Genomic DNA, 26,370 nt, shown 5'->3' with positions numbered 1-26,370 from the left:
TCATGACATATCACTTGCAGAAAAGTTCACTCTCTAAAGGAACACTTTGGGAGTTGTGCAATCAAAAAAAGGAGAACATGGCTACGTTCTCCATAAAATTACCAGAGTGCCCAGTTGCTTTATTTTCCTATGTGTATATGTGTATTTCAACCAACAAGTGACTTTCCTAGTCCTTTATTATTTTAAAACTTTTCAAAAACATATTTCAGAGTTTGTAACCATTACTTGTTTTAATGAAGTAGAAGTGATGGACATACTATATGACTTTGTGAATGTTTTACTAAAATTTTTATGATTTTATTTTAATTATACATTTTTTGTCCCTTTGATAGAAAACTGTATTTCTTATGTTGCCATATTTATACTTGTTTTATTTTTATATTAAATGGTTTGGTTGCTCTGTATTTGTTTTCCATTATTATATGTTTGTAAGTAGATAGATGAGGGAATGACTGACAATTGAGAGTCATAATAAATGTAATTAATTGTGAAGATATCTTTTCAACAAAAAGAAATATTTTAGTTAAAATACAGATATTTAGTTAAATATAAATATAATAAATACAAATATTTGGTTTAATACATGCATATTTAAATATACATTATATTTTGCTTGCTATTTTTACAATACATTTTATTACCTTTTATTTTACAATTCTCTATTTAAATCAGGTCATGTGTCATTTATATACATTTATATGTAGTTTATCAGAAAATTAATTATAAATTTAATTTAAAGTCATTCTTGGACTCTAATACATATTAATATAATGTCAAAATATTCTGTTATGGATAAGAGCTGCAAAAGCTGGTGTCTATTTGTTTTCACCTTTATCTTGTGGTAACCCAGGTAATGGTTTTTTTTTTAATCTATCCAGGACTCAGTTTTTGCACCTTTAATTTTTTAATTGTACTACAGAAATTAAACTGAAGCAGCTAAACGCAGAACAGAAAGCATGCCTGATGTGCAAAAAGTGATCAGAAATTGAAAGCTATTTAAATTTAGAAAATTTCAGAGAATAGGATGGCTGGTTCTGATGGATGTTTTTTGTTGTTTCAGACACTGCCTTCCTTATTAATATACACACATTTTCTAACAGTGAAGATATGCTGAGGGCAGCAGCACCCTTGATATTAAAAGTTTATGTATATAGAATCCACAGAAGTAGGTGATATATGAATAATTAAAAACCTTAGTCATAATCAGGAATATAGGGTGGGTGAATATTAATACTTATTAATATTTTAAATGAAAGTATAAATAGTAGAATCTGGACAAAATCTCTTTTCTTATTATCCCTGCCCCAACCTCTCACCTTTCTTTAAAAGGGAGGACTTTCTTTTTAAAAATGATAATTAACTGCATATTCATAATGGCAAGAAAGGGATATCTATATGATGCATAAGAATGACCTCCAGGATAATTTCTTGATTCTGTTTGAAATTTCTCAGCCACTGAAACTTTATTTTTCTCATTTCTCTCTTCCCCTTTTGGTCAAGAAGGCTTTCACAATCCCTTGATGCCAGGTCTCAGTTTATCCTGGGAGTTCTGTCTCATGTTGCCAGTGAGATTTACACCCTGGGAGTCATGTCCCATGTAGGGGGCAGGTCAGGGAGTTCACCTGCTAATTTGACTTAGAGAGAGAGGCCACATCTGAGCAATGAAAGAGGTTCTCTGGGGGTGACTCAGGCATAATTTTAAGTAAGCTTAGATTAACCCTTGCAGGAATAAGTTTCATAGGAACGAATCCCAAGATCAAGGGTTTGGCCCATTGATCTGGTTGTTCCCACTGCTTACAAGAATATCAGAAATTCTCCATTTGGGAAGTTGAATGTTTCCTACTTTTTCCCCAGTCCCCCAAAGGGACTTTGCAAATGCTTCTTTATTCACGCCCAAATCACTTGGAGATAAACCAGGACATCACACTAATCTGGACAAACCACCAAAATCTAGGGTCTGTTCAAGACCCCATGTACTTATGGTGTTCATCTAAAATGACTATACAAGCTAAATTAGTTAATGTGCTACAAAAAACATAAAATTTGCACCAAATAAACATCTCTCCGTTTGGTCTCAAACAGAAGTTGAAGCTCTAAAATATGGACAGTATCATCCTTTACCCTGTGTTCTAATCTACCTTAGTCCTATCCAGATCAGCTTCTTTCATATCTCTAGTCGAAGATTGATCACTTTTGGCTTGAGGATTCATTAACCAAGACTTCAAGATGGAAGCTAAATGTCAGCAAGGGGCCCATTGCATATGCAGCCCATTGAAGAAGCTCAGAACTTTGAAAATGTCAAGCGACCTGGAGTGTGGAAGTGAATGTGAAACTAAGTCCAGAGAAGGAATTGGAAGTCAATATATAAAATATCGGACTCCTAGTTCCCTGATACCGTGAAAAAACTTTTGGCAGTCAGGCAAAAATAAAAATCCCTATAAAAACCTCTGTATTCTGACATTTAAGAGTATTCAGTGACCTGGCCATTAGTGTGTGTGTGTGTGTGTGTGTGTGTGTGTGTGTGTGTGTGTGTGTGTGTGTGTGTGTGTGTGCATGGGCAGGCACTGGGAATCGAACTTGGGTGTCTGGCAAGACTTGGCCATTTTTTAAACCATTTTTTATTGCATTAAAGTGCAGTGTTATGGACCGGCCTTCATAAAACAGATTTTGTAATCACTTTTATTGATTCATTCTTGAGTTTGTGCAGGATCACAAGGTATTTGAGGAGTGTTTGGAAGCATAGTGTACAAAATATATGGAAAAATGAATGAACTGAAGAAACCACAATATATTTTTGAGCTTTTAATGAAAATATTATATCTATAATTGGAAAACGATGATATTGTAAAAATAAATAACAATAAGACTAGAAACATATCTTGAGAATTAAAATTCGGGTAAAATATATAGCTGTTGTTGAGGAAATATCTCCAAAGGAGAGGACAACGTAAAGTAAATAAAAATATGCCATCAAAGATAAGAAACATGAAGATACAATCTAAGAAGTCTTCTTTCTGACATAAGATGCAAACAGAAGTATGGATGTGATAAGGTCTTCAAAATGGTAGAAACAATTTCTAAACCTGAAGGCTGAATGTCTTTGGTGGTAATGAACCCACTAAATACCTATTTCAATGAGTTAAATAATACCTGTAGTTCAGCATATTATCATAAAGTTTTAGCATGTCAATAGTAAACATACCATACTGTGTTGGGATCAAGGAAGAAAGGGCAGTCCGGAGATTTTTTATCATCCTTTAAAATATGTGATGGCTTAGGAAGGTGATAAAGATTCTTAATTCAATAAAAAAATATGAATTAAAAACTCTAGAAAAAAACAAAATGCATTATCAGAAAAGAATGCAATAATAACACACTACTGGTTTGTGGAGTGAATAATATTTAAAAGATGATCATAACATAAAAACTCTTTTTTTTGAATACTTAGTAGCAACCCATAGACAAACATTATGAAATATTAACTAATATTATAAAACTGAATATAAATGACAATGAATTTGGCAATGTAAAAGTAACAGTAGAAATAACTGAACTATAATAGACTTGTCTTATACAAAAGGGTGTCTGGATATACTTTCAAGAAATGATGATGAAAGAAACCAATGTTTCAATTTTTGTAATTATGTATGAAACACATGGAAGAATTGAAGGTCATATAAAAATGATAAGAGGTTGAGAAAAATGAGGTTTGTGATAAGTGCTCAAATATCAAAGAAGGAAATTAATAGATAATACATAAAAGGGAAAAATCAAAAGTAGTGACATAAACGAAATGTTTAGAGATATAAATTTAATGAAATATTCTTTAAAATAATCTAATGTTTTCTTTGATTACTTGCAAACTTGGTGATGAGGGAGCAAGGAGAACTTGTGTTACATTGTGATCCCCTTTGTAATGTTAGTTATCCATCAAGTGTGTAGTATTTAAAGTATATGCATACATTGATATAAATGAATGTGATATATGTTTAGAGGCAAAATTTAATTTATGAATGTATTTGTTTTTGTTTTTCATAGTCAACAACAAATTAAATAAATTATTTAAATTGAAAAGCAAATAAAGATGATAATTTCTAAAGAGTATTGTATTTACCAATAAGATTTAAGATTATTGAAAAAAGTCAATATAAAATGTCAAAGACCTGATAAAAGACATTAAATAATAATAAAAAAACAAAACACCCAATGTACTTAATGCTAAAAAACCGAACATTCACTCCATATGATAAGAACAAAGCAAGGAAGTGTGTTCTCACACTTCTATTAACCACTGGAAATCTGAGTGCAAAAAGGTAATAAAATAGATACTAGGCATAAAGTTTAAAAGGGAGAAGTGTGAAAATTTAATCATGGTGGTGGTTGAAGAACTCTGTAACTACTCTAAACACTCTAAATGCATCTACATTTCAAATGGGTGAGATTCATGGTATTAAATTGTATCTCAATAAAGCTGGTGTAAAAGAAGAAATGAAGTTTTTTTGCAGGTATAGTTCTGTAAATACAAAATCCTAAGGAATCTTGCCAACATCACTAGAATTTACATGCAGATTTATCAGTTGGCAAGATACACAGGTGATAAAAAACAAACAAACATTGTATTTCTACATAGCATCAATACCCAATTGGAAATAAAAAAATTAAAAAATACCACTTATAATATAACTAACACAGCATCTACTACCTAGGAATAAAATTAGCCTGCTTTGTGTAAGATCACTTCATGAAACGTGGTGAACCATTTTTGAGATACATTAAAGAGGAACTAACTAAATAGCAGCTAAATCAATACCATATTCCCTTTTCATGGATTGGAAAAATTATATGGTTAAGAAATCAATTTCCCCTAAATTGAATTATATGTTCAACATAATTGCATTCGTAATCTACATAGTTTTTTTAAAATAAAAAATGACAAACCAATACTAATATTCATGGAAATGGAAAGGAGGTAGAATAGTTGCTTTTTTTGAGAATGAAAAAAAGCAAAGTTGAAAGATTCATACTACTTAATTTCGAGATATAATCTAGTAATTAAGACAGGATGATATTGGCATAGTGGCATACAAATAATGGAAAGGAACAAAATTGATATTTCAGGGGCAAACACACACCTACAGATTCAATAGATTTTTATGAAGGATATCAAGTCAATTAAATGGGTAAACGATTTTAATTTCAATAAATGGTATTGGAAAAACTGAGTAAGTGTATGAAAAAGGAAATAACCTCCACTTCTCACTCCATACACACATTTATTAATTGACCTTAAATTTAAATATAATTGATAAAAAATATCAAACCCTCTGGAATAAAATGTAAGAGAACTGCTTTGTGCAATTAAGGTAAAAATATTTTTAGCTAGAAATAAGAGGGAATACCCATACATGAAAAAGAAAAGCAATTGGGCATCATACAATTTTTTAAACTATGAGCATTAAAAGACAGCATCAAAAAATAAAAAGCAAAACACAGGCTAGAAGAAATTATTTGCAATATATATATATATATATATATATATATATCTCAAAGAAGAATTGTAGTGTTCAGAATATGAAAATAACTCTTTCATTGTAATAATAAAATCCAAGCAACACATTTAAAAATGAGCAAATTACTTGCATGGATATTTTATTAAGAATATAAGCAAGGGACAAGAAAATTGCACATCATCATTAGCAAATTTCATGCACCTCTGTATACTACTACATACCTTATAGAATAACTTTTTAAGAAAACACTTAACAAACCAAATATTGATGACAGCATGCAGTAATTCTTGATGGGAGTATGAAGTGGTACAGATAGTTTTAGAATGACTTCATATTTTCAAATAAAATGCAACATAGGTCTGCCCTTTGACTGTACTTATTTAGTTATTTAGTCAAGAGAAAAGAAAATATCTGCAAACGAAATGACTGGTATACCAATGTTCAAAGAGCCTGTATGTTATAATAGCTTACAGCTGAAAAAAAAATGCACACGCCCATCAAAATATAAAACAATTTCAGTATTTCATGCACTGGGATGCTACTTAACAGTAAAAGCAAACACAATCCCAATACCCAGAATGTCTGGGTTCATCTAAGAACATTCATGCTGAGTAAAATAAGCAAATTCACGAGAGCATACTATATGATTCCATTTATATGAAGTCTGTGACAGGTAAACCTAGTCCATGACGATAGAAACATGGAGCCCCTGCCTCTGTGAGGGCAGGGATTCACTGGAAAGAGTCATGAAGGGACTTTCCGGAGTGATGGACAGGTCCTAGCTTACTGTTTTGAGTGATGTATACAGGAATATATACACTTTGAGAACTAATTAAATAAACATTTAAGCATGGTGTATTTGAAGATTATAGTGAAACCAAACAAATGAATATAGAAATAAGTTTTAAATGAATACAACTTTGCCAGGTTTATAAAAATATTCATTTTTACTGATTTTCTTTTAATATTTTCCTGAAAAGATAAGATTTCTCTTATGATTATAGCTTTTATTCTATGTATTATATTGATTTATGAACATTATTCAATTATTTCATAAGTCATAACATAATTTGTAGTATGGAAATGAATAGTGATTTTAAATAATTCTTTTTGGTGGTTCAGTGGAAACTTACCAACATTTTATTGAGGTTTTTATTTGAAAACTATAAAAGCTGAATTTACCTAAATGATTTTAAGATGTACAATTCTTTTCTTTTGTTGTGGTACTTTTTAAAATATAATTCCTAATAGTTTATTAGGTATAAATTCAAAAACAATGCAACACGTTTTTTTTTTTTTTTTTTTTTTTTTTTTTTTTAAAGGAAAGACAGAGAGAAGGAAGGAAGGATAGAAGGAAGGAAGGAAGGAAGAAAGGGAAACATTTTTTAAACATTTTCTTGTTTTATTGTATTCTGTTTCTCCGTTTTTGTTACATGGGCTGGGGCCGGGAATCGAACCGAGGTCCTCCGGCATAGCAGGCAAGCACTTTGCCCGCTGAGCCACCGCGGCCCACCCGCAACACGTTTTTTTGTTGAACATTTTTTAAAAATTTTGTCCTCTTTTACTTTTTGCTATTAAGGGAGTTATGGGTTTATAGAAGAATCACGCATAAAATACAGGATTCCAATATACCACTGTAATATAACACCTTCCTTGGTGTGGAATGTTTCTTACAACTACCACCACCCATACCAAAACATTCCCATAATTCTAAAGAGGAACCTGCACATTTTAATCCTAATTTCCCATTCCCTTTCCATGCCCCATCTTCAAACTGTATTCTAGGTTCTGACTCATTGAGTTTGCTTATTCTAATTATTTCCTACCAGTAAGCTCATACAAAATATGCTCTTTTGTGTCTGGCTTATTTTACTCAACATAATGTCTTCAAGGCTCATCCCTGTGTCCCACCTGTCAGAACTGCATTCCTTTTTATGGCTGAAAACTATTCCACTGTGTGTATAGACTATATTTTGTTTTTAACATACACTTAACCTGATTCCATCTTTTGGCAGCTGTGGATAATGTCATCATGAACATAGGTGTGCAAATATTTGTACAGTCCCTTCTTTCCATTCTTCTGGGCATAAGCGTAGTAGTAGGATTGTTGGGTCCTATGGTAATTCTATAGTTAGATTTCTGAGGAACTGCACAATTATTTTCCATGGTGACTGTACCATTTTACTTTGTATTGAGGCAAAATCAATAAGTGGATGATCCTATTTCTCTGCTTCCTCTACAACACTTGTAATTTTCCAATTGTAATAGCAGCCATTCTGAAGGGTGTTAAATGGTATCATATTGTGATTTTGATTTGCATCTCCCTGATGGTTAATGATATCTGATATCTTTTCATGAACTTATTGCTCATTTGTATATCTTCTTTGGAGAAATGTTTATTCAAATATTTTTCCCATTCTTAAATTGGATTGTTTGCCTTTCAGTTGTAGAGAATAGGAAAAACATAGAGAGTATTAACAAAATCAAAAGTTGGCTTTTTGTAAAGATAAATAAAACTGACAAATCTTTGGCTAGATCAACAAAGATAAAAGAAGAGAATACAAATAAAGAATATCAGAAATGTAAAGGGAGACATTACTACTAGCCTCGCTGAAATAAAATGGATTGTAACACATTAAGTCTTGTGCTTTGGCTGTTGTTTCTGAGTTCTGAAATGTTTTGATGTTTGTATGACTTGGTCGTTTCCTGGAACTTTGGGTATCTGTGTAACACCTAAGATTAAGAATTAAAACCTGTATAATTAGTAACATATTAATAATGCTATATAATTAAAACTAAAGTAAATTTTAAAAATGGACTCTAAGAGGATACTCTGAACAACCGTATGTCAATAAATTAAATAACATAAATGAAATGGGCAAATTCTTAGAAACACACCAACTACCTATACTGACTCAAAGCAGAAATGGGAGCTCTCAACACCCAATCGCTAGTAAAGAGATTGAATCAGAAATAAAAAATTTCCCAAGAAAATCCCAGGGCCAGATTGTTTCACAGGGGGAATTTTACCAAACATTTTGGGAAGATTTAGCTCCAGTTCTGTTCAAACTTTTCCAAAGATTTAAGAATTAACCCCCTAATTCATTCTTTGAGGTCAATGTCACCCTCATACCAAAGCCAGATAAAGATACTAAAAGAAACAAAACCTACAGGCCAATATCTCTTATGATTATAGATGCAAAAATCCTCAGATAAATATTAGCAAAACTAATCCAACCCATATTAAAAGAAATATTCACCATGGTCTAGTGGGATTTATCCTGGATATAAAAGGATGATTTGTATTAACTGATTTTATGTTAATAAGAAAATCAATTAATATAATACCCCACATTTACAGAATGAAGAAAAAAATCATGATCATCTCAATTGATGCAGAAAAGGCATTTGACAAAATCCACTACCACTTCTTGATAAAAACACCAAAAAACCCTAGGAATAGTAGGAAACTTCTCAGCATGATAAAGAGCACACATGATAACCCATAGATAATATCATACTTAATGGTAAAAGATTGAAAACTTTCCCTCTAAGATCAAGAAGAAGACAAGGATGCCCACTGTCATCGCTGTTATTCAACATTGTACTGGAAGTACTTGCCACAAAAATTAGGCAAGAAGAAAGAAATAAAAGACATTGAATTTGGAAATGAAGAAGCACAGCTTTTTCTATTTGCAGATGATATAACTCTAATACAGAAAATCCTAGAAAATTTAGAACAAAGCTCCAAAGCCTATAAATGGACACAGCAAAGTAACAAGGTAGACTATCAGCACTCAAAACCAGTTTCTATATGTAAGCATTAAACAATCAAAAGAATAAACTTATAAAATTCCACTCACAATATTAACTGAAGTAGTAACTAAAAGAATCAAGTATCTATGAATAAATCAAACCAGGAATGTAAAGAACATGTGGACAGAAAACCATAAAATATTGCTAAAAGGAATCAAAGAAGAAATAAATAAATGGAAGGGTCATCTGCATTTACAACTGGGAAACTGAATATTGTTAAGATGTCATTCCAAATCAAAGCAATTTATAGATTCAATGCAATCCTAACCAAAAGTCCAACAACCTTCTTTGCAGAAATGGGAAAACAAACTAATATGAAAGGGTAGTGGGCTCCAAATAGCCAAAGTCATCTTAAAAGAAGAAAGTAGTTGGAGGCATCACACTTCCAATCTTAAAATTCTTACAAAGCCAATCAAAACAGCTCTGATACTGGCACAAGGACAGAAGTATAGACCAATAGCAGTGAACTGAGAGCTCAGAAATGAACCCTCACATTTATGCCTAGCTGATTTTTTGACAAGAGGACAAAGACTGCTCAATTGGGAAAGCACTTTCTCTTTAACAAATAGTGCTGGGAATACTGGATCTCCATATGCAAATAGGAGGAGGACCCCTACCTCACACCTTATACAAAACTCAACTCAATATGTATCAAAGCCTGAAAAATAATAGCAATAACTATCAAACTCCTAGAAGAAAAAATAGGGAAGCATCTTCAGGACCATGTGTCAGGCAATGGTTTTGTAGATTTTATGCCCAAAGCACAAGAAATAAATGAACAAAAAATAGATAAATGGGATCTCATCAAAATGAAAAAAAGATTTGCGCCTCAAAGGACTTTATCATGAAGGTAAAAGGACAACTTCTAAAATGGGAGGAAATATTTGGAAATCATGAATCCAATAAAGGTTTAATATCCAGAATATACAAAGAAATCCTTCAATTTAACCGCAAAAAGACAAAGAAAGAAAACAAATCAAAAATGGGTGAAAACACTTTGGAGAGAATAAGCATCTCTCCAAAGAAGACATACAAATAGCCAGAAAGCCTATTTTCTCGTATAAGAATCCATCAGTATTTTTAGTTATTTATTACATAGAAATAAGTTTGCTTTCCATTCCTGTGGGTACCTGAAACCCAAGGTCAATATCTTCAAAACGTGATGTAGTCTTGGAATGGAAGTAGCATGTAACTTCTAGCAGGTTGATCTTTTTATAGAAAATGCACTGGATTGGTTTTATATTATTTAGATCATGAGCTTTATGTGAACCCGCATATTTCCCTGGCTATGCTACTGCATAATGCCATGCATGAGGTTAGTTCTATGCAATCATGGCAAATAACATTGTTACGCTTTCAATTTCTTAATTCTTCTTGATATTTTTAAATCTCTGGCCTCACAAAAATTCTGCAAATATGTGACAAAGTAGGGACTTCAACATATGTGAATATACAGAGCCAAAATTATCCATATGGCTAGTAAAAATAGCCAGTCTATTCCCTTATATGTTTTTAAATATGCAATTATTTGGTACTATAAATATAGCAAAGATATTTTCCCTAATAAGAGCATGTGAAAAATAATTAAAATGTTATATTAGTTGCTAAATTGCCATATACACTCACACACACACACACTATCACAGAGGATTCCTTTAAAAATGGTTAATTTCTTCCTTCTTAAAAAGTTTCTTCTCTTGGCTGCTTCAAATGAAGACCTTCCTACTTTTTGATGAAAATGTATGCATTGATTTACCTCTGGTAATCTCTGAAATAGTATTGATTTTTAAGGCAATTCAATTCAATCTATCCCTTACTTTGTTTTTCTTAATTAAGAGTAAACAATTATCAAAAAAAAAAACATTTTCAAATAATCCTGATTAACCTTGCCTTTTATTTATTTATTTTATATGGGCAGGAACCAGGAATCAAACCCGGGTCTCCAGCATGGCTGGCGAGAACTCTGCCTGCTAAGCCACCATGGCCTGCCCTTGCCTTTTCTTTTTAAAACACCAAACCTCATTATTTAACATATAGTAGATAGCACAAATGTGTATTGTGTATTAAATACATCGTTACTGAATTAATGCAGTCTTCAACTGACTGCTATATTGATTAACTGTAATTCAAATACTTGATAAACAAAAGCTATAGAATATTCATAGATAATTACTCAATCTAAATATAATATTTAAAGGGTTTTATAATGTTTCAATTTCAAATTGAAGCATGTACAATTGTAACAGATTTTGAGAAAAAGAAAAACTAGAATATCATTTCATTGAGAAGTCATGCTTCAGGAAAGTCATAAGATTGGAATTTTTGGTCAAAATCCATGAATTTAGAAGCTAATGAGTCAAGAAAGATGAGCTAGGCAAAAACATAACTGAAAAATAACTCATATATAGTGAAACACAATATTTTTGGAGCAAATTCCATGAAATGTGACTATTAAAAAAATATATATTTGCATAACCTTCTTCCTTGACTCTACCATTTCAAAGAAACTGAGTTGGAGAAGACAATGTGTCCTTCATTCCGTACCCTTCTCAATATATGCAGTGACTTTTTCTGTTCATATGGGAATAAGAAGTTTCACTATTGCTCCATGGTACATTTTGTATATATTTGAAAGATGAGACACAACTCCATGTTGCATATCTCCCCCATCTTCCTCACCACCCTATTGTCTAATACTTGTGATCTCTGATAAACCTAGCACTAAGTATTCTTGTGCCCCTCAAAAATATTCAAAGGAGAATATAATAATGCAAATGAATATATATCTTTTTACTCAGTTATAGTAGGAAATACAGGAATACATTGTTTATGTTGAAGAAGGGAAGAAAGTCTAATACTAATAACCATTGTTTTGACAATTCTGGGTACCCAACATAGGCCATAAAAATATTTGTCTTGGCAAATGTGGTGTGAGGAATTTATGAGGAATTGGGTATGATTCCAAACTTAAAAGATCTCTTCTGATATTTGCTGTTTGTAAATGATTAAAAGTAATTCTCAGTCACTTGTCTTTGATTTAAAAGTTTATTTCATGGGATGGGTGATGTTTGAAGGTGTAGTAATGTTGGGCAGAACAATCCAGTATCATCGTGATTGCCAGTCATAGGAGGATTGTATAGTATGGTCTTTTGACACTTGTCTTAATAAAGTCATGTCATGAAAAATAGTCATCACTATTGACATTTTGGCAGAAGAATGTTAAAAATTCCCCAACCCCTTCTTTTATCCATAATGGTGATAGAATATTCTTTTCTGTCCTTATCCCTGTGCATATGCCTCATATCTCTGAGGAGCATAGTTTATATTTCATCAAAAATCCTAGAAGTGCAAGTTGAATTTTGGAAATCATCTTACTCAACACAGGAGTCATTTTGAATAAAAAATGGAGAGTTGTCTTCTAGGCACATAAAGGAGCCGTATTGTAAAGGGGATTACTGCAGGTTGTGTGAGTGTTCAGAAGAATGTATATGCCATGAATGTAAGAGACTTTTCAGTTATTCATTGTTAAGAGAAAATTCTCCATGCTATTTCTGCATGTCTTGTGCTTGTTGTTTTCCTTCTAGAATAGCTTCTCAAGGAGGTTTGTAAGGAAACATCCTTGGAGGATAGGGTAATGTCTTCCTTTGCAGCAGGGGGGAGACATGCTTCCTAATCAGGATAATATAGATAATGTCTCCCTTCCGAAAAAAATTTTGGACAAGTTTGTCAGTAGTCAACCTAAAAGGTCAGGGGTTTCCCACACTTGAAGTTCTTTGGCTGTGGCATAACCTCACCTGGGCTCTCCTTCTCATCTCCCAGGTGGTACTAGAGGGATCAGTGGAAAGATAAAAACCTGAAGCTCATGAGGCCTGCTGCATGTTGTGGGCAATAAAGACCTTCGTCTCCAACCCAGAAGTCCGTGAAATTGTGCAGACTAACTTACTAGTCTACGCGTAGGGTAAAAATATCAAACTTTTGCAATTCTTGATATGCATTACCTCACCTTTAGCAAAAGTAAGGGCAAGTCTATAAAAGATGTGACAATCAGTAGACGTAGTGGTGTATTTCTATTCTGCAAATGTACACTCCCTCTTCCCTCCCCCGTGGGAAGAGTCCCACCCAAATGATTCTGTACTTGGTCACATGACTTATTTTTGTGGACACTCCATGACAGAGAGTTTGGATGTGTTTGTGAGTCTTGGCTTGCCCTCTTGCACATCCTATCTTCCACCATGAGAAGAACATGCTCTGGCTAAGTACTGGTCCCAGAATGTACAAAGAAATGAAGCAGTCCAAATCTTGTCTTACAATGAAGTGTAGCTGCTCTCAGCTAGCATCAGCTGAACCCAAATGAAGGAGAGCTGGCAAACAGTTCTGCAAGAGAAAAATAATTTTATACTGAAGCTACAAGCATATGCAGTTATACTTAAAAGTATGCAATAAGTCCTATGTAGTAGGCTTGAACCCTAGGAATCACTGGATAGCTCTGATATTTCAAAAATGTTGTCACCTCAAAACACAATCACTTTACCTGCTAGGTCCAAATTTCCTCTAAGGGGATACTGTGTAACTGGAATATACTATTTATTTACTTAAGAGCATCATAAAAAGAATCTTAGAATTGCTGTAGGTCATCCATATATGTAGATTACTACCTATTTTTAAAGTGTGAAAGAGAAAATGAGAGGATTTCAAGGACAGCTTTTATACATTTTTTTCAGACTTCAAATTTAGACTTTTCATAAGTTTGTTCAGAACATGAATTTCAGTTATGACAATTATGTGCTGCAGCTCTCTCATAAATTGTATACATTCCATCTAGATATTCAGCAGATTTCCTTAGATAGAGGATGCTGTTATTTGTAAAAATAATTTAATATATTCTACAAATACAGCAATTTTATTAACCTTTGCTACATTTACGTAGAAAATACACATCCATTAACTTATATTCACCTAACTAATAATTGCTGGGGATAATGAATAACATTAGGGAAGGATTTTGCCAGTAGTTCTGGGATGTCTGAATCCCACTCCTGGTGGGCATTCTGTCTTCCTAAGGCCCATATGGAATGATATGCTGCAAGGAGAATGCTGAGAATAGGAGTAACTGGGATATTGCCCCAAGTCAGAATGCTCAGTAAGTCACCTCTTTAAGCATCTCTTAGCTCACCCTTTTTCAGATCATTCAGTCGCTGGGCTTTGGTTAAACTTTTTTTCTCTGAAGGTAAAAAAAATAAAAACTCTATTCTGCCTTTTTTTTCCCATTCTGCCAATACATATTTATATCTGTTAATAGAATAGAAGAAAACGGAAATTTGAGCAACTATGGAAAGCACTATGTCTCCTACCAGTGCACAGCCCCAGCAGTACAAAGACAGAGCAATCTATTCTGCCTGTTTTCAGGGAATATTGCACTGACTTTAGATATGATTAACATTGTCCCAGAATATATGCCAACCAGAAATGATGGTGATGATGTTGGGGGGTGTGGTATATGTTTTTGTTTATGTGTATTTAATCCAAAAGTAGCTATGACCTCTTGATGAAATGTTCCTGCCATCTGAGTCCACCAAGCAATATGACTCTTCAACCGTGAAGGAGCCCTCTGTGGGTCCTTTATGGGATTCTGGCCACCATTTTGTAACCAGAAGTATGGATCATGGACCAGTAGTATTGTCCACATCTTGGATCTTTTCAGATATGCAGAACCTCAGTTCCTGTGGTGGACCAAGTGAATCAGAATCCACCTTTAAACACAATTCGCAGGTGACTTAAATACACATTAAAACTTGAGAAGCACTGGCATAGTAGATTTCCTCCCATTGAGATAACATTGCCCTCTATTTGGGCCTTTTGCACAACAAATGCTGATAAAGTTGTGAGGTACTCAAGTGTTCTTCAATAGAACTTTGGGTAATGATAGAAATCTGCTTTCCAACATGGTGACCATTGACAAGATGTAGCTATTGAGCTGGAGGATTTTTTGTTTTATTTTATCTTAGTTAATTTACATTTAAATTTAGAAAGTTACATACTGTTAGTTTATATATTTTTGCTCTTTGAGGTTCAAGCAATATTGATCCATGTCACTGTTGAAGATTTACCTTTCATACTGCATTCAGTATATTGCAAGCAAAGTTTTGTAGTTAGGAACCTAGGACATCAGATTTCAGACTGTCTGAGTTCAAATACAATTCTACCATTTACTAGATTTGTATCCATGGATAAATTTCTTAATTTCTTCCACTACAGCTTTTTCATCTGAAAAAATGAGCAAATAGTACTTGCTCATAAATATTAAAAAGATTGAGCTAACCATTTAGAGCCATTAAGATGTTGCTGGAAGTATAGTTGCTGGAAATATAAGTGTGTTAAATGAGTAATTATCAGGTCAACCTGAGGTTGAACTATACACACTAAAAAAGTGAGTTCTAAATACTTTTCTTAATCCAAGCACCACATTTCCTTTAAATAAGTCTGTTAAACACAGTTAATATAAACATTAATAGGGAAGGAAACAATGTTGTGGGGAAATGCATGTGAGAATGTTTAAATTTAAGAATAGTTTGAAAAAAAAAACAAGCTTCTCCTGGAGATAGTCTGTAATCTGGATTAGGAATCACTGTTTTAGAAGCCTCCCTAAATTTTTTATTCCACTGGATATATTAGTTGTCCTGCTGAAACTATGTCAGATGTTAGTTATGGAACTTATAATAAAGGCATCCAGGGACACATGAATCCTACCATTAATCAGTTATCTACACCTGAATGTACTCACGGGTGCAAGGATTTAAGAAAAAGTCAAGAAAAGAAAAAAATTAAATAGTGGGTGAGCCTTAGACTCTAAACTCCGTAGCAAACTCTTCCTTTTTCTATGGGCTAACCTATTTGTTTAATTTGAATAGGTGGGCTTCAGAGACTTCCTTTATCACAGGTCTCATGCTGGTGTCTGCTCAGTATGTTAGGGTATACAGAGCTGGGAATAATCTTTACCCAAATAGGAGAAGGCCTAGAACCCTTTTCCCCACTGAAATGGAAGTGTGTGTGTATATGTGTGTGTGTGTGTGTGTGTGTGTGTTGTGTGAATGTAGCTGTAGCAGAGAGACAGAAACAGAGAGAACAAGAAACTGCAGGAGAGAGCTGACCACTCACTAATCCTTTGGAAGAAGGGAATACCTGTTACCTCTCCAGCTTCGAAGCAGAAGCAATTCTGATTTGAGAATATATCCCAGTGCACATGTTTTTTAACGGGAAAGGTGGCCTTTAAAATGCCCTTAATCTTAACCAGCAAAGGCCTTTCTCCTCCTTAGGATACATTAAAGAGTGTGGAGCATGAAGAGAGTAATAAATGTTTGTACATCTGCAAAAGGCTACAGGTAACATTTTTTTTTTTTTAAGAATTTTAAAAGTTTAATGTGAAGTAAAAAAAAATACAAATACAAAGAAGTCCACTTTGTTTAATGTTGTACAAAAAAGTATGAGTAGAACCAAAGTGAATTAAACATTATCACATTTGTTTACACCACTAGCTAGTTCTTCATATTAACTTTACTATTTAAACAATAGAAAGTAGGGGGCAATTTAGGGATTGCAAAAGACAGAAAACCAAAAAAACTTTTCTACCATGTTTATTCTTCTACACTGTATAGCTGTGCTCACAGAGACGGCTTCTTTTACTTCTCCACTGCGCAGAAATTCAGTTGTATATAAAATTGAACCTGCTCAAAAGCTGAGGGAGACTAGAAATGATGGGCCCATATCCAGGTGCATTGTCATACAATTCAAACAATGGTGCAGCTACCAACTTGTAATTTTTAGGGACTGCAAACAAGGCTTTCTCTTGAAGCGGAACCAGAAACAACTTCTTATGTTCCTTAGGCTTTGTAATATGTGCAGGAATATATGGATACTGAGGAGGTTCAAAATTTGGTCTCCACCAATTACCAATGCAGTCATCAATGACCCAGTCTTGCAGAACTCCATCTTGACGACCTAGTATCTCTGTCATTAAGCGTTTTAGTCCTTCAACTTCATCTTCTCCTGGATTAAGTTCACCACCAGGTAATTTGAAGAAAGTTGTTCCCAGTTGTAGCAGTAACACATGGGGTAGCCGATGCTCATGTACAATCAGAACTCCTTCTACAGTTCTCCTCATTCCAATTTTATCAAACTCCTCCCTCATGCGCTGAAATCTGGCTGCAACAGAACTGTCTTTCTCATAGAGGGGCTCTTTTGTACCAAAGGTATAATTGGTAAGAGGGTACAGGTTGATGGTGCGCTCCAGCGTGAGGGGCTTGGTCTGCTGGATGTACTTGTTGCCGAACTGGTTGACCCCCCGGGGCCAGCCGGTCTGCGAGCGATTGGGCGGCACCACCGACATGCTGGCGAGGACGGACACTGCCTGAGAGCAGAAAGGGGGAGGAAGGGAAGACTTTCCCCGTGCAGGTAGCGATTATCTGGGTCCCCTCAGCAGCCGCCACCCGCCATTAACGTGAGAGTGCAAGAGAAGCTACAGGTAACATTTTATCTGTGATTTTGGGTTTCTCACGGAAGACCCACTACTTATGAGCCAAATAAAGCAAATTTTTCTGAACAGAGTATCTGTTTTCTTTGAATCAAAGGAAACACTGTTGATGAATGACTCTCTTTCTTGCAGCACTTAATCTTGTTCATTGATCTTGTTCCAAAGACAAAATCTTATAAAATTATAGTGAGATAGGCAAAACATTTGCTTTGAGAATAGAATTTTTTTTTTAACACAGTTTTTAATGCTGAACTTTTTTACTTTAAGGAGGAAACACAGTCAATGAAGTCCTTTAGTGAAAGGTCAGTGCAAACCATACCTTTACCAATTTTGAGAGATGGTGGAAACAAATGTGAGGGAGAAAAAGGACAAGCTAGGAATCAGGACACGTGACAATAATTGAACAAAATAAATGGGAGGCCCTGGCTTTGAAGAGAGAAAGTTAAGAAGTCTAGATGAGAGAAAGAACACATAAATATGAAATAATCCAATAACATTAAATATAATATGACTACATTATATATATATGTTTTTTTTGTATGCTGTATGGCAGGGTCACATTTCATTCTTTTTCCATGTGAGTATCCTGTTATTGCAACACCATTTGTTGACTTATTTGTTTGTTGTTGTTGGTTTCTTTGTTTGTTTGGGAAGTGCATGAGCTGGGAATTGAACCCAGGTCTCCCACATGGTAAGGTGAGAATTCTACCACTGAACTACCCTTGCACCCCTAATATGTCTGTATTTTAACATAAGATAAAGGGTGGCAGAAACTAGATCTAATTCTAATAAGCTGTGACCTTTTTCCGACAATAGGTAAAATGTGACTATATTTCAGTAAGATTTTTTAATCCATTTTCATTATGTTTGTTTCCTCAACTCTCCCTTCTCCAATCTACCCATCTTTCCAAACTGCATAGTAGGCATTCAAACTTCTTTTTTTAATGAAAAAATGAATAGATTAAAATGTTGTGATAAAAAGGAGGAGCTACTATTAGTAAGGGCTGAATTTGGTATTCATTTGGAAATTCTGTGTATTACAACATACTCAGTAATGAACCTGGTAAGTGCTGTGATGTCAGATGCCGTGCTATAGACTCCCCATAACTTCAGGAAAACTCCAAGTCGTGTGGTATTCACAGTATTCATATTTTTTCTTAAGGACTCTTCAGGGCTTTTAACACATAAAAAATCATTAATCCACTGTCTATCACATAGCTTGAAAATACATTCTAATTTGTATTTGCTATTAATTTTACATATTTTGGCACACAAAAGCTTACATTTTAATGCAATTTGTATATAATTTATCAGTTTTACTTTTATGTTGATTACTTATTTTCACAGATTCTAAAGTATTTGCCCAATCATAGATTAGAAAAATGTTAACCTCATATTTGACCTACATTTTTGTTCTATTTTACTTTTTACAATTCTATCTTTAATAAATTTAGAAGCTATCTGCTCTTTAATTTGAGATATGGATCTATGGCACAGGATATTAGATACATCTCAATATAAATTATAGATGTCTTCCTCAGTAAGAAAACCCTGAATCTCTCTGAGAATGGCAAAGCTTATATCTAAACATCTCTGCAGGCTTTCTTTCAAGCTAAGTTGTTAATGAATTCTTACCCTTTATATGTGAAAAATATATGTCAGACTTCTGGGAAGATTGCTTGAATGGAGTTGACTCAGTTAGAAAGTGCAATCACATTGCCCCCAGGCCTTTTCTGTTCTTCCTGCTTGCAACCCAGTATTCCACCAATATAGTGGTGTCTTGAACCATGAGGTGGCATTGGGAATCAAGGTCAGGATGAGGATGATAAGGCGGAAAGACAGAAGACACTTGAACATCTGCTGACTCTGGGGTACTAGCATTGTGCTCTGGACATTATATATTTAAGTTATTGACATTACACATAAATATTCTAGTGATTATTCTTTAACTGTCAAATATAGGTATTGCCCTCCCTATTGATGAACTTTCATTTAAAAATAAATGTTTACTTTGGAATAGTTTTAGATTTATAGAAAACTGAAAAGATAATTCATAGAGTTCCCTTGTGCCTCATGACAAGTTTACTTTATTTTTTACCTTCTCATATCATGGAAAATTGTGGTAAATTTATTCCACTTAATGGGTCAATGTTACTAGTTTATTGTTAACCAAAGTCTTTACTTTATTAAGATTCCCTTAGTTTCTTTAAACATTTTTGATTGTGAAAAATATATATACAAAAAAAGAAAGAAAAAGCAGTAATTTTCAAAGAACACTTCAACAAGTGGTTACAGAACAGATTTCAGAGTTTGTTATGGGTTACCATTCCACTATTTCAGATTTTTCCTTCTAGCTGCTCCAAAGCACTGGAGGCTAAAAGAAATACCAGTATAGCGATTCAGCAGTCATGCTCATTTGTCAAATCCTATTTTCTCTGTTATAACTCCTTGGTTATATGAATGTTTCTGATGTTTTCCTTTTGGTTAGACTGGGGGTATGGATTTTGGGGAGGAAAAACTTAGAGGTAAAGTGCCACTTTCATCAGATCATATTAAGGGTAACATACTTCTAACATGACTTGCCAATATCAATGTTGATATTAATCTTTATCTCCTGCTGAGATAGTTTTTATTATGTCATTCTTCTGTGAAGTTTCCTCTTAAGCAAATTTAAGAGATAGGAGTTACTCTGCACTTCCTTACAGAGAGTGGGTGGTTAAATTATTTGAAATTCTTCTATTTAAGAGATACTTTTCTATTTTCTCAAATTAATTTATTTATTGCATTATTTGTATATATCAGTATGGAGTTATAGATGTGTATTTCACATTTTGGGTTATAATCCAATACCATTTTCTATGGTGTTATTCAAATTATTTAGGCTTTGTCCATTGGGAGCTCTTTCACTTGAATTTTGTGTTTGTTTGGCATAACCACATGCTTTTGTTTTTTGAGGATTTCTTTACTTTCTGGCACTAAAAGATGCTCCAGGATCACCTTATATATTCCTATCCCAGGCCTAAAATCAAGCATTTCTTCAAGGACTTCCATTTCTTTTCATTGGAGAAATTTATTAGAAAACAAATATGGGTGTCAGGATGCTTGTTGCTACTGGCTGCCATTGCTTGTGAGCTCTCTCAGCAGACAAAGCCAGAAAATACTTATGTGTGCCTACCTATGTATATACACCTCTATAAATATTTCTATGTATACCCATCTGCAACCATATTAATCTAAATAAGTCTATATTTGTCATGGTTAGGGACAGGTGTCAACTTGGCCAAGTTGTGGTACCTGTTCAACTGATTGGGCAAGCGCTGGCCTGTCTGTTGCAATGAGGACATTTCATAGGATTAGGTCATGATCACGTAGCTACATCCACAGCTGATTCCATTTGTAATCAGCCAAAGGGGAGTGTCTTCTGCAATTAGTGATGCTAAATGCAATCATGGGAAGCCTTTTAAGGAGGACTCAGAGGAGACAGGTTCCATTCCTGCTTTGGCTAGTGAGCCTCTCCTGTGGAGTTCATCCAGGCCATCCATTGGAGTCATCGGCTTCACAGCCTGCCCTGTGGATTTTGGACTCTGCGTTCCTACGGTCACATGAGACACTTTCATAAATTTTATATTTGCAAGTGTTCCCTGTTGATTCTGTTTCTCTAGAGAACCCTAACTCATACAATATTCATGTCTGCAATTTTTTTTTTTTTTTTTTTTTAAAGGAAAGACAGAGAGAAGGAAGGAAGGATAGAAGGAAGGAAGGAAGGAAGAAAGGGAAACATCTTTAAACATTTTCTTGTTTTATTGTATTTTGTTTTTCCGTTTTTTGTTACATGGGCTGGGGCCGGGAATCGAACCGAGGTCCTCCGGCATAGCAGGCAAGCACTTTGCCCGCTGAGCCACCGCGGCCCGCCCATGTCTGCAATTTTAATACATTAACACACATATCACTCTCTAGACTTCTTCCCTTGCTTCTGTGTAACCTCACTCTCCAAAAGTAAGAAAGCTGCTTCCCACCATTCACCACCATAATTGTTCAATTCCAGTATTATGTGCAGTCATCTCAGAATTATTAATCCTACACAGTCGGAGACAATGTTATCAAATACAAACAGTACTTAAACCCACTTCATTTTGCCTTTAGTCTCACTGTCTTCATTTATTTAAAAAAATTACTTAGGTCAACATTTTTTTTTGACCAATTCTTTTCAGTGAGATTATTTAGTAAAACAATTAGATTCTTTTGTCAGTCTTCATTCCTTCCTGGGATATCCAGACCTCCTAAATGATTTTTGTTTTAATTTGCACACATCAAAGTTCATTCTTTTTGCTGTAAAATTCTACTGGCTTTGAAAAATGCATAGTGTCATGTACCCACCATAATACTATCATTTAAAATAGCTTTGTTGTTCTAAAAACTCCCTGTGCTTCACATTCTCAGTTATAGTAATGTACCATGATATATCTTCCAGCTATAGATTTATAACTAAAGTAAGAATTCCAACATACCACAAGGGGACAAAGATAGAGGAAAATCCAAGAGAAAGAGTTTAACCAACTCTAATAGCTCATCACGTAGCTAGTATGGTAACTGGCCCCCAACACACCATGCCTTCCAATATTCATGCCCACATATAAATTTATATAATCCATTCCAGCCTCTTGCACAAATGAGTTAAACTCTGTTGACTCTTAGTGAGGTCTAGAAGAAATGTCTGTTCAGCTGATCTAGGCTGAGGTACAAACTAGTTACCCAGAGAATCGATAGAGCTTGAAGCACCTGTGCTGATGAGAAAGTGATATGGCCTGAGACAAGTCCCGAACATATACTATGGCAGAGGCTATAGTCCTTATTGGCAATTGAATGTGTCATTTTGAGAAATAGCTCTGACATAATACATTGGCCCTGATAGAGAGCATACATATCAAAGAAGTTAGATGAGCATGCAAAATAAACTGGCCCTCATTTACTGACTATTTGGTTTACTTATTTATGAAATTGGGTGTTTTCAATTGTTTTAGTATGCTAAAGATGCCAGAATGCAACACACCAGAGATGGGTTGGGTTTTAATAAGGGAATTTTTAGTTACAAATTTATAGTTCTTTAGCAGAAAGGCAGCTTGCTTTCACTTGAGTTTCTATATGCTTTATTTATCATTATTGTTTCCAAACAATATAAGTTTTGTTCAAGGAAATTATTTTCTGATTAAATTTGAAGATGATTACCTAGAGCCCACAGACTTTTCTGTTCCTTTTGGCCCAATAACCACTGGACTTATACAGGACTGCACTGGTCTATTAAATCTCATTACAGCAACATCCCAGAGAGAAAATCTTGAATGTTTGGGGGTGCTGTCTTAATGACTGCAAAATAGTCTCTGAAACAAAGACTTACCTTATTTTACACCATAAGAAATACTGTCTGAAACAATGACTTGTTGCTTTATATACCATAGTCTATATATATTCTGAGTTTTATGAAACAAGGAAAAGAAATAAGTTGCTAATAATTTGTGCCCATTTCCAACATTCAAACTACTATCTCAGTCATTCAGGGTTCTGCTTTCAAGAGTTTTGCAATCTAATAGTGGAATTCTTCTATCAGGAGACACAGAAATGGTTACATTGAGTTGGAAATTGTGACCGCCACCCTCTTAACTAGGGAGAAATGATGCTGCATTGAATGACAGATATTGGCTGTCAAGGTCAAAGAGGATTACCGCCATACAAAGCAACAACAAAACAGCAATATCTAGATAGAATACAGAGATGGTGACGGGACTTTCTTAGGACTTCTATGATTCTTCATTATTTCTGGTGACCCTGGGAAACTATATTTTTGCTATCTTTTAAAATTGAGTACTTTTTGACCCTTCATTTAGTATTTTTTTTTTTTTTTGCATGCGCAAGCACCAGGAATCAAACCTGGGTTTCTGGCATGGCAGGAAAGAACTCTGCCACTGCACTACCATTGCCTGTCAATTTTGAAATCAATAATCTCTAAAAACTCTGTCTACTGAAAGATTTGTTGAAGTAGGTGTCAACCAAACAAAATATAAAGGAAAGTGTAGATCAATTTAACTAGGTAAGTGGCAATTAAAACCATATTCAGGCAAGACTGTTCATAGACAGTGAAAAGGCAGCCACTTGCCTTTTACAAAGAATATATTGATCCATGCTACATCCTCAATAGATTGTAAATATCTTTATATTAGGAACTCTATTTGGTAGTGCTAAAAAAATATTGATTAATTTAATTAGTTTTTAAACCGAACTTGAATGTTATTACCAGTAGTACATTTGTAAAGAACTATGGACTTCAGAAAATAATATCTATACCTATATCTATACGTATACCTATATCTATATCTATATCTATAAAAGATCAATGTCTATATTTATTTCAAAAATAAATTTAAAATACTTGAAGTATACCACAGTCTATTATAGGTAATGGGATGTCATTCTCGGATGATGTAGGAATCTACCACATTAAGAGTGAGATTAAATGTGTCATCACAGGATGGACAGCGTATGACACTTTTTATTATACATATAGTTTGCAATTATTACTGCAAAAGATATTTTTTAACATTTTGTAAATCCTTTCTTTGAGATATGGTGGAAAACTTTACTGGTATACACATAGAAAAATGAGATGATCACAATAGTGAAGACAATCTAACCAGAGAGCTTAAATGCCTGTCAGCTAACATGGAAGCACAAGTACCAGGAGTGTCATATGCTATAGGATGGAGAGAAATGGATATTAGAATTCTTATCCTTCTTCCTCACTCTCTCCTTCAACAGAATCCACATACCAACCTCCTTGTAATCCTTCTCAAGGGCAGCCATGTCCTCACAGGCCCGAGAAAACCCTCCTTCCTCCATTCCCTCATCCTCATACCAGTGAACAAAGGCACACTTGGCATATATCAGGTTAAACTTTTGGTCAAGATGGCAATGGCTGGGGTGTTGCTCAGCACCACCAGTTCTCTGGACCTTGGCCAGGTCTCCAACAAGGCGCCACAGTGGGAGGCTGGTAAACAATGCTGAACTTTGAAGTCCGTGGGGCACCAATCCACATGCTGAATGCTTCACTTGGTCTTGTTGGTGGCAGTGGCTGCACTGACATCTTTAGGAACCACATCAGCATGGGACAACAGGCAGCTAGCCACGTATTTACCATGACAAAGGGCACATTTCACCATCTAGTTGGCTGGCTCAAAGCAAGCATTGGTAATCTCTGCTACAGAAAGCTGTTCATGGCAGGCTTTCTTAGCAGAGATGATAGTGGGCATATGTGGCCAGAAGAAAGTAGATGCAGGGAAAAGTCACCAGGTTGGTCTAGAAGTCTGTCAGATCAATATTCAGAGCACCAGAAAACCCGATGGGAGCAGTGATAGAGGACACAATCTGGCTAATAAGACAGTTAAGTTTGGTGTGGGTTGGGTGCTCAATATCAAGTTACTACCACAGACATCATAGATGGCTTCATTGAGTACCCCAGGGTGGTTTGGGCAATGAGAATGGAGTTGTAGCACTCAAATATAGATGTGGAAACCTGGGAGTCTGGGTAAATGGAGAACTCTGGCTTGGACTTCTAGCCATAATCAACAGAAAGATGTTCCATCAATAGGGAGGTGAACCCAGAACCAGTTCTACCACCAAAGCTGTGGAAAACCAAGAAACCCTGAAGACCTGTGCACTGGTCAGCCAACTTGCAAATTCTGTGCAAGGTAAATTCAGTGATCTTGCCGATGGTGTAGAGTCCAAGAGCACAGTTACTGGCAGCATCTTCCTTGTCAGAGGTGAGCTGTTCATCGTGGAAGAGCTGGCAGTAGGTGTCAACGTGAACTTCATCAGTGAACATGGGTTCCAGAGCCTGTCTCACCGAAGAAGGTATTGAAGGAGTCATCTCCTCCCCCAATGGTCTTGTCAATTGGCATCTGGACATTGGGCCAAATGCCGTGCTTAGGGCAGTAGTGCTCCCAGCAAGCATTGCCGATCTGGACACCAGCCTGGCTGACATGGCTGGAGATGCACTTACACATGGGGGTACAGGTTAGGAGGCGAAGATGACACTGAGTCCTGGTTACTGTCCCCAACAAGCTAAGAGTTGAAGTAGGTAATGTTCTCCAAAATATTTTATAATGACAGCATTGGTTTAATTTCCATGTTCCTTTTCCCAAAAAGACAAATTAAAATCACCATAAGCATGATCTGAAAAATAGGAAGGCACAGCAAATTACAATCTAAAAATAAAGATACAAACAATAACAATGAAACCTTATTAAAGTCTTTCAAAATGCATCTTGATTAAATAGTCTCCAGATGGCAGCCTAGCACCACCTCAGCCAAAAACTCCAGCTAGCGGCACTGGGTGTCTTCTGTGATCTTATTTCCTGGCAAAAGGACCAGAACATGAATCTTTGTCCTTGTGGAAACAGTGAACATTCAGTTTGTTATTTATAGCTCTCATAAACATTTTTAAAATGGTACTATACCATTTAACTA

At 34.9% G+C, this 26,370-nt stretch overlaps 1 long non-coding RNA gene and 2 pseudogenes across 1 annotated transcript in view; 1 reads left to right on the top strand and 2 right to left on the bottom strand.

Annotated features, from left to right (window-relative positions):
• LOC143654807 (uncharacterized) overlaps window positions 1-26,370 on the top strand; it is a 182,633-nt gene that overhangs the window by 70,975 nt on the left and 85,288 nt on the right. The window lies entirely within an intron of this gene.
• LOC143654806 (cleavage and polyadenylation specificity factor subunit 5 pseudogene) lies at window positions 16,773-17,832 on the bottom strand (annotated as a pseudogene).
• Window positions 24,623-25,907, bottom strand: LOC143654804 (tubulin alpha-1B chain-like; annotated as a pseudogene).

Source organism: Tamandua tetradactyla, chromosome 14 (assembly GCF_023851605.1).
Source record: "Tamandua tetradactyla isolate mTamTet1 chromosome 14, mTamTet1.pri, whole genome shotgun sequence".
Taxonomy (NCBI): domain Eukaryota; kingdom Metazoa; phylum Chordata; class Mammalia; order Pilosa; family Myrmecophagidae; genus Tamandua; species Tamandua tetradactyla.
The sequence above is the reverse complement of the archived record's forward strand: the minus strand, read 5'-3'. Positions and strand labels throughout refer to the sequence as shown.